At 32.3% G+C, this 8,569-nt stretch overlaps 1 long non-coding RNA gene across 1 annotated transcript in view; it reads right to left on the bottom strand.

The window, feature by feature from the left end:
- The window catches only part of LOC106879440 (uncharacterized), a 75,340-nt gene extending 67,228 nt beyond the window's left edge, over positions 1-8,112 (bottom strand). The window contains exon 1 of the long non-coding RNA XR_008264028.2: positions 7,789-8,112. This is a non-coding gene — a long non-coding RNA (uncharacterized LOC106879440). The remainder of the gene's footprint in view (positions 1-7,788) is intronic.
- Positions 8,113-8,569: the final 457 nt, after the last annotated feature.

Genomic DNA, 8,569 nt, shown 5'->3' with positions numbered 1-8,569 from the left:
TTTGTAAGTCTAGTTCTTATTCTACCGGTCTCTTTTGCTGAACCGCTAATGTTACGGGGACATAAACACACCAGCATCGGTTGTCAAGCGATGTTGGAGGGGACAAACATATACACACACATACATGTATATACAGCCATACGACGAGCTTCTTTCAGTTTCACCTACCGAATCCACTCACAAGGCTTTGGTCGGCCTGAGGCTGTAGTAGAAGACACATGCCCAAGGTGCCACGCAGTGGGAATGAACCCGGAACCATGTGGTTGAAAAGCAAGCTACTTACCACACAGCCATATATATATATATATACATATATATATATATATATATATATATATATATATATATATATATATATATATATATATATATATATATATATATATATATATATATATATATATATATATATATATATATATATATATATATATATATATATATATATATATATATATATATATATATATATATATATATATATATATATATATATATATATATATATATATATATATATATATATATATATATATATATATATATATATATATATATATATATATATATATATATATATATATATATATATATATATATATATATATATATATATATATATATATATATATATATATATATATATATTAACGTTGGCGCCCCAGCATAACCACGTCTTTGAGCTGAAACCGATGAAAAAAATTATAATGCATAAGTGCGCGCATGCACATACACATGCACATGCACACGCACCCACCCAGAGACACACACACGCACACATCTATATGGACGCGTACATGCTTGTACAAAAGTAGATTATCCATCTAATGACTTTTCTGTACTTCATATAGGAAAATATGAATGAAAACAAAGAAACAGCGAAAGAGAAGGGAAACAGGAAGTGTCATACATAAATGTATTAATGCATTTGTGTGTGATGTATACGCAACTGCATATATATATATATATATATATATATATATATATATATATATATATATGTATATATATATATATATATATGTGTGTGTGTGTGTGTGTACGAATATATACATATATATATATCAATATATATATATATATATACATATACCTATATATATATATATTCATATATCTATATATGTATATATATATATTTATGTATATACATATGTATTTATATATAAGCCTAATACGTATATCGGTCCCTTGGGTCGAAGCGCTAGATATAAGGGACATTAACACACACACATCGGTTGTCAAGCGTTGGTAGGGTAGCACACAAAGTCATAAATACATACATTCATATATATATATATATATATATATATATATATATATATATACATATACATATAGGGGGCATTCACGAAAAATAAACAAAAGACGAAGACAGGTAGTGTAGAAAACAAACAGATGTATTAGTATAACGCTCGGGAAATAAAAAAGTCTTTAACGTTTCGATCCTACGTTCTTCCACAGAAAAGAACAAGGAGAAAAAAAGAATGTGTAGTGGCTAGCGATATATACGACAGGCTTCATTCAGTTTGCATCTACCAAATCCACTCAGAAGGCTTTGGTTACAGTTGTAGACGCTTGCTGAAGGCACCACGCAGTGGGACTGAACCTGGAACGATGTGGTTGAGAAGCAAGCTTCTTACCATTCTTACCACACAGCCACTCCCGCGTCGATATATATATATATATATATATATATATATATATATATATATATATATATATATATATATATATATATATATATATATATATATATATATATATATATATATATATATATATATATATATATATATATATATATATATATATATATATATATATATATATATATATATATATATATATATATATATATATATATATATATATATATATATATATATATATATATATATATATATATATATATATATATATATATATATATATATATATATATATATATATATATATATATATACATATATATATATAAATAAATATGTATATATATATGTATATATATATATATATATATATGTGTGTGTGTGTGTGTCGGGGGGGGGCGTGCGTGCGTGTGTATTCCTTACATCTCCCAAAATCCGTATATTCCTTCGCAGTCTGTCTTTATTTCTAAAATGTCACTCCCGAACGAACGGCAAATAGAAAAATTCCTTCTAAGTACAAATAAACACACACACACACACACACACCTTCACAACTACACAAATATACCGTTTATTAGCATGTGTACGTGTACGTGTGTTTTTGTCTGTGTGTCTGTGCATGCGTGCGTGCGTGCGTGTGTGTGTGTTAATATACACCATTAGCAAAGTGATATTTGGAATATCCAGTGGACAGATCACCGTAAGAGTGCCTACTGATGTCACACACTTTTCCAAGTATGAATCATCTTTCGAGTGGAATATAACAATATAATTACAAGCACTGCCGGGTGACTACCACATCCTGGGCTTTATTCCAACTCAGACACTTGTTAACGGGGTTAATGTTTGGAGGGGCGGAGGGTTAAGAACTTTGACATGAATCGAAACAAGACTTGTACAATATGTAGAGCGGCAGATGTATGGGTTTCTCGTGACTTCCAAGCAGATTTCAGTTTAAGTTCAGGAATATAGAAATCTTGTGTGGCATATCGAAATCAGTCGCTGCATAATAAAACTTTACGGTTGCCGTAATTGTGGTCCGTAGTTACGGATTTATAAAGTTTAAAATTTTTACTTTTACTTTTTATTCGGTATTTCGGTTGCAAGTGATTTACTATGAACTCGAGTGTTGAAACATGATTTGTTATATCTCGGGAGGGTCATTAGACCAATAACGAACACACGAGCTGGTTCTGTGTTTGTTCTTTGTTTTTATGTGTGCATTGGTTTACCATTCGAGCAATAAACTAATACTTTGTTCCAAAAATAGTTCGGTCAATGAGTAAATCAAATAAGTTTGTTTAAGTTCTTTCGACGCCATTCGCAACCACATCAATAATATGCAATCGCTGGTCGAGATAGACAGTTGAAATACAGTAGCTGAGAGAATCATTACTCGAACCAATCGATTGATTAATTGATTAACCAATTGGCAAGTAAAAATGAGGAACGAAATTGAACCAGGGCGTGTGTTTACTATTTGCATAACGACCTTCGTAGGACACAGCAAAATCATTCGTTTTGTTCTCTGATTTGTTCTTTCTTTTTTTATATAAACCTTTTAATAACATTCGCTGACGAAACTTACGGTTCATTCGAATGTAAGAAAAATTGCCAAATATTCTAAAATAATATAAAAATATGTAATAAAATACGCACATGTGTAGTAAAATTATGCTCGGTCTTAGATCTGTAATGAATTAGAAAGCTTAGCAGTGGTAAAACCGTATGTAACTTTAAATGACCACAAAGCAAACTGACTGGCACTTCGTAAAAGTATATTTATAAAATCTGCAGAAAATAAACTTGGTAGTATATTGACACAATTGACGTAATTAATAGAATTAAAATAAGTTTCTTTACTATCTATATGAAATCATGACTCGTCAATACTAGATAGGTTTAATAATACAGGAAACAAAAGAGAAGTTGTATAATCGCAACTCTATTATGCTCAGTAGGCAGAGGGTCGAGCTTACGATCGTGCGGTTGTGAGTTCCATTCCCGGACTGGGCTGCGTGTTGTGTTCTTGAGCAAGACACTTTATTTCACGTTGCTCCAGTTACCTCGGCTGTAGAAATGAGTTGCGACATCGAGGGTACCAAGCTGTACCGACTTTTACTTTTCTCTTAGATAACATCAGTGGTATGGGAGGTCGGTATGCATGGGCGACTGCTGGCCTTCCACAAACAAACTTGCCGGAATATTACCTGGGAGGGTAACTTTCTGGGTGCAATCCTATGGTCATTTATAACCGAAGGGGGGGGGGGGGGTCTCCTCCTCCTCCTCTTCCATTACAATAATTCATCCGAAACTCTTAGACATTGATATAAATCCGCAACAATAAGCAACACTCTTGTTATGGGCGCAGGTATAGTTCGGCCGTTAAGAAGTTCGCTTTCCAAAAAACTGGCTCCGAGTTCCATTTTGTTGCACGACATCTCATTACTTAAACGAAGTTTGTAGTTCAAACGAGCCTCAGCAGGCTGATAATATGTACACTATAGCAATGTCACACGCAATTGCCAGGGCATGAAGAATGACACATGTGTCGTGCCAATGCTCCATTATCCGTTTCTATTATAGAAATGAGTTGACTATTATCTTCTGAATAGTATTTTCTAGACGGAAATTGTACTAACACCCATCACACTCGAACAGACACAACGCACACGCATTCACCCACACACAAACACACGCGCGCGCTGACTATATATGTCTATATATATATATATATATATATATATATATATATATCTGTATATAAGCCTGTATGTCAGTGTGTGCGTGTATGCATACATAAATGTACCTTAAGTTTATATCTTTCACCGATGTATGTTAGAGAATGTTATAAAGATCTGTACTGTAAGAAGGAAGGCGTTTGCGATAATTTACTCTGTGAAACTGGGTTATAAATACTCTCTTGTCACTTTGACCGTCATAAATGCAGTAAACACTTGGAAAACTATAAGGAACGAAGCTCATCGATCACAAATGTATCTAAATATAATATAATATAATATAATATGATATAATATAATATATATATATATGTATTTGCTCTTCGAAACGCTTAGTTTTAGAATGGTGGCAGCTGATGAAGGAAATGTTCTCTATGTGGCCTGTGTGTTTTCTGTACTCTGTTTATCATTTTGTCCACGTTTTTTTGCAACGTCCGTACCCAGATATGCATCTATATATACATGTAGATGTAGGTATGTACATACATGTACGTATATAAGCATATACTCACATATTAATTGTATTATACATATATATATATTAATCGCTTCTCTTTTGTGACAGCTCCCCAGGGAAAAGAAAGAATAAAGACACTCAACTACCCAAAGTCTACAGGATCAGCTATATTTAGACCTAAATATATATGTTGCCGGATATTTATATCTTAGATACTTTACGAAATAAAATCAATTACCTCGATATAAGTCGCAGAGAAACATCAGGGTGATATTCCACAATTTCTTGTAAAAAAATATAATTCTCCATAGATAAATTTTAAAATTATCATTAACAATATCTTAATATAAACGTTACGATGTAACGTAAGAATCGTAATCATTTTAATTTAAACTTAAGAAGTATCAAATTTAAATAGATGGCGTAGTATATACTCGATATAAAGAATATAAGCAACGACATTTGTTAATTAATTTCGATTGAAAATAAAAATATATTATATGTAAATAATATAAACATGTGACTGGGAGGCACATTATACTAGTAATACCAAAGACTACACTATATTTGAAAAAGGGATATTAAAGCATCTTTGTTGAAAACAGCCTTTGGAATAAATTTATCTTCTAACATACAGAAACTTTTTAATATTCATCAACAGATATTTTCCCACCAGCAACAGCAAAGGTTTTATCATGGAGAATCGCGAAAACCTCTCTGAAATTAACTCCATTACATAACCGAGGAAGGACACTACGGAGAGTCTTGTCTCTATTTTTGCTTTTCTTTTAGGCATGCCGAGTCTTAATTGAACCAGAAACCCAAAGCGTTATAAGTATTGTTGGCAGGTATTGTTGTACAAACTGAAAATCTAAATAAAGAGTGGCGAACGAATACTCATAGTAAAACCTAACTCGTTTAAAACAATGTTACACTTTATAGCTAGTGTCGAAAAGGCGGCACACTTATCGTGCCAATGCATCATTAATCGTTGGTAATGAAAAACATAGCATAGATTTGATCCACACACACAGAACATTTAAGGAAGACATATTAACTGCACATATCTCTTCACATTCAGAAAATAAGCTCATCTACCCCCTGTAGCATTCTACTGTTTGGAGAAAAGTATCAGTAATAAGGCATTAGACTCCCTTGAGAGGCAGCAGTCCTGTATAGATCAGCACATTAGTACGACGACTGTTTTATCTGACTGTAAAATATAACCACCGTAGAAAACCTTTGGAGACGAGGCACAAAAGAGGTTAGAAAATAATGAACCTCCACTGTGAAATGATCTAAAATGGAGAATTAAACCAAATGGAGCATGACGAAACCAAAATCCCATTGGAAATATTTATCGTTGTATTCTTCACCAATTAGTTAAGAAGATTTTTATTTAAAATATGGCATATGTTTTCGTGATTATTTTGCAGTAACAGAAACTGAAAACGTACTTTTGCCAAAGTTCTTCAACTGATTCCTGGTGAGATAATGGCAGAGTCGTTAGAGCGTTAAAGATACTAGCTGGCCTTATTTGTTCTGAATTTCTGTGGGTGCGTTCAATCCTTGCGGACCTTGTGGTAAAGTTTACGTTTCATCATTTTGAACGGCGTGTTTCATGGTTTAAATTTTCGCTCAAATCATGGGGGAAAAAAAAAAAAAAACCCCAGCAAGACAAAATATGGAATTTCTGTTCGGTGTGAGAGTACAAACCAATTAGTCATTGAACAAGAAAAGTTTAAATTAATCCCGTTAAAGAATTATATATATATATAGTGGCACTCCGTCGCTTACGACGTCGAGGGTTCCAGTTGATCCGATGAATGGAACAGCCTGCTCGTGAAATTAACGTGTAATTGGCTGAGCACTCCACAGACGCGTGTACCCTTAACGTAGTTTTCAGAGAGATTCAAAGTGATACAGAGTGTGACAAGGCTGGCCCCTTTGAAATACAGGTCGAAAGAGTGCAGCAGGGTTCGCAACCAAGCGCTGCGGGAACCACGTGGAGCTTTTGGTGTTTTCAAAAACAAGATCCTACGGCCGCGTGTTCGCTGCCCTAACAACTGGGCCATTGCGCCTCCATATATATATATATATATATATATATATATATATATATATATATATATATATATATATATATATGTGTGTGTGTGTGTGTGTGTGTGTGCGCGCGTGTGTGTCTGTGGTTGTATATGTATGTATATATATGTATATATATGTATATATATATATATATATATATATATATATATATATTAATAGTTATAATAGTTATCGCCAAGCCAGTATGGCAGTCCATGTATACTTACATGTATATATATGTATATATGTATATGTATATATATATATGTGTATATATGTATATGTATATATATGTATATATATATATGTGTGTATATATATGTATATATATGTGTGTATATATATATATATATATATATATATATATATATATATATATATATATATATATATATATATATATATATATATATATGGACTTATTAATGCGTGTACGAATATATTTGTATCGATTTTCATAAGTTCAATTTTATTCATTAACAAGAATAATTTATACTCTCCTTGTTGATGAATCATTAAGTTGATGAATCATTAAGACCCGCCAAGCCCGATTTTGCCTTTCAATTGAGTGTTACAATTTTATTCAGGAAGTGTCAGCGCAGTTGAGCCGAGTAGGCTAATGGAACATATTGTATAGGTTTGCAAATATTAAAAAAACAAAATCAATTTCATCAGGATTTGAACTCGGAATAATATAGACACTAAAATCTTCTATTCAAGCTTATACACAACTTGTGCTGCCATCTCAAAATCATCATACGAGGAAAAAAAAATATTTTATCAGTAGTAATAAAATATATTGCATGTGTAATCAGTGTTAGTAAAAAAAAAACAAAAAAAAAACACGTACCGCTATGTTGGATGTTCTCATGTAGCAGCATTAAAATACATCTATAGTCAAAACAAAGCTGTCATTAAACATAATATCGTTGTTCTTTGGAATATTCGTTCATGGAGGAGGAGGAGGAGGAGGAGGAGGAGATGTGCGCTAACCATCTGACAACGTCATAAAAGACAAATAGGAAGGAGGTTTACATTGAGTGATGTGACATTCCTAACTGTTAAAACACATTTTATAAAGGATATTGAACATTTCAAAATAATATCTAACATGGGAATAATGAAAATGTGAATTATGGTTACAACAACTGTCAGTGTGATCACGAAAGCTACAGAAGCAGTAAAACATAACAAGTAAAATATAAAATTAAAATTCTCTCAAGCAAATATTTCATGTGATGCCTCTAGAATATAGGACACATTTTCCGAGCTTAGCAAAACTGCCTTAACGTAGTTGCTGAACTTGGTAGAAATACTAGCCAAATTTGCTACATATCGTTTTGTTTATCAACGAAAAATAAACAAGTAAATAAGAAAAAAACATCTCACCAAACAACTAGAGATGTTGTTGTTGATGTTCTATGCCTCTAACGAAAGACGTGATGGTTATAGCTGGAACGTCTTTAATCATAGTTCTGATAAATTGGGTCTGAGCCAGCGCTAAACAATATGCGTACATACTTTTAAAAATCTCACAAAACATATTTAAAAATGCTGTTCTTGGTGTACACTACCTATCATGAAAGACGGGTTGGTCATGACGAGAGTGTCTTTAATGATAGCCCTGAAAG

Source organism: Octopus bimaculoides, chromosome 4, assembly GCF_046866305.1.
Source record: "Octopus bimaculoides isolate indiv1 chromosome 4, ASM4686630v1, whole genome shotgun sequence".
NCBI lineage: Eukaryota > Metazoa > Mollusca > Cephalopoda > Octopoda > Octopodidae > Octopus > Octopus bimaculoides.
This window is presented reverse-complemented; position numbering and strand designations above follow the sequence as displayed.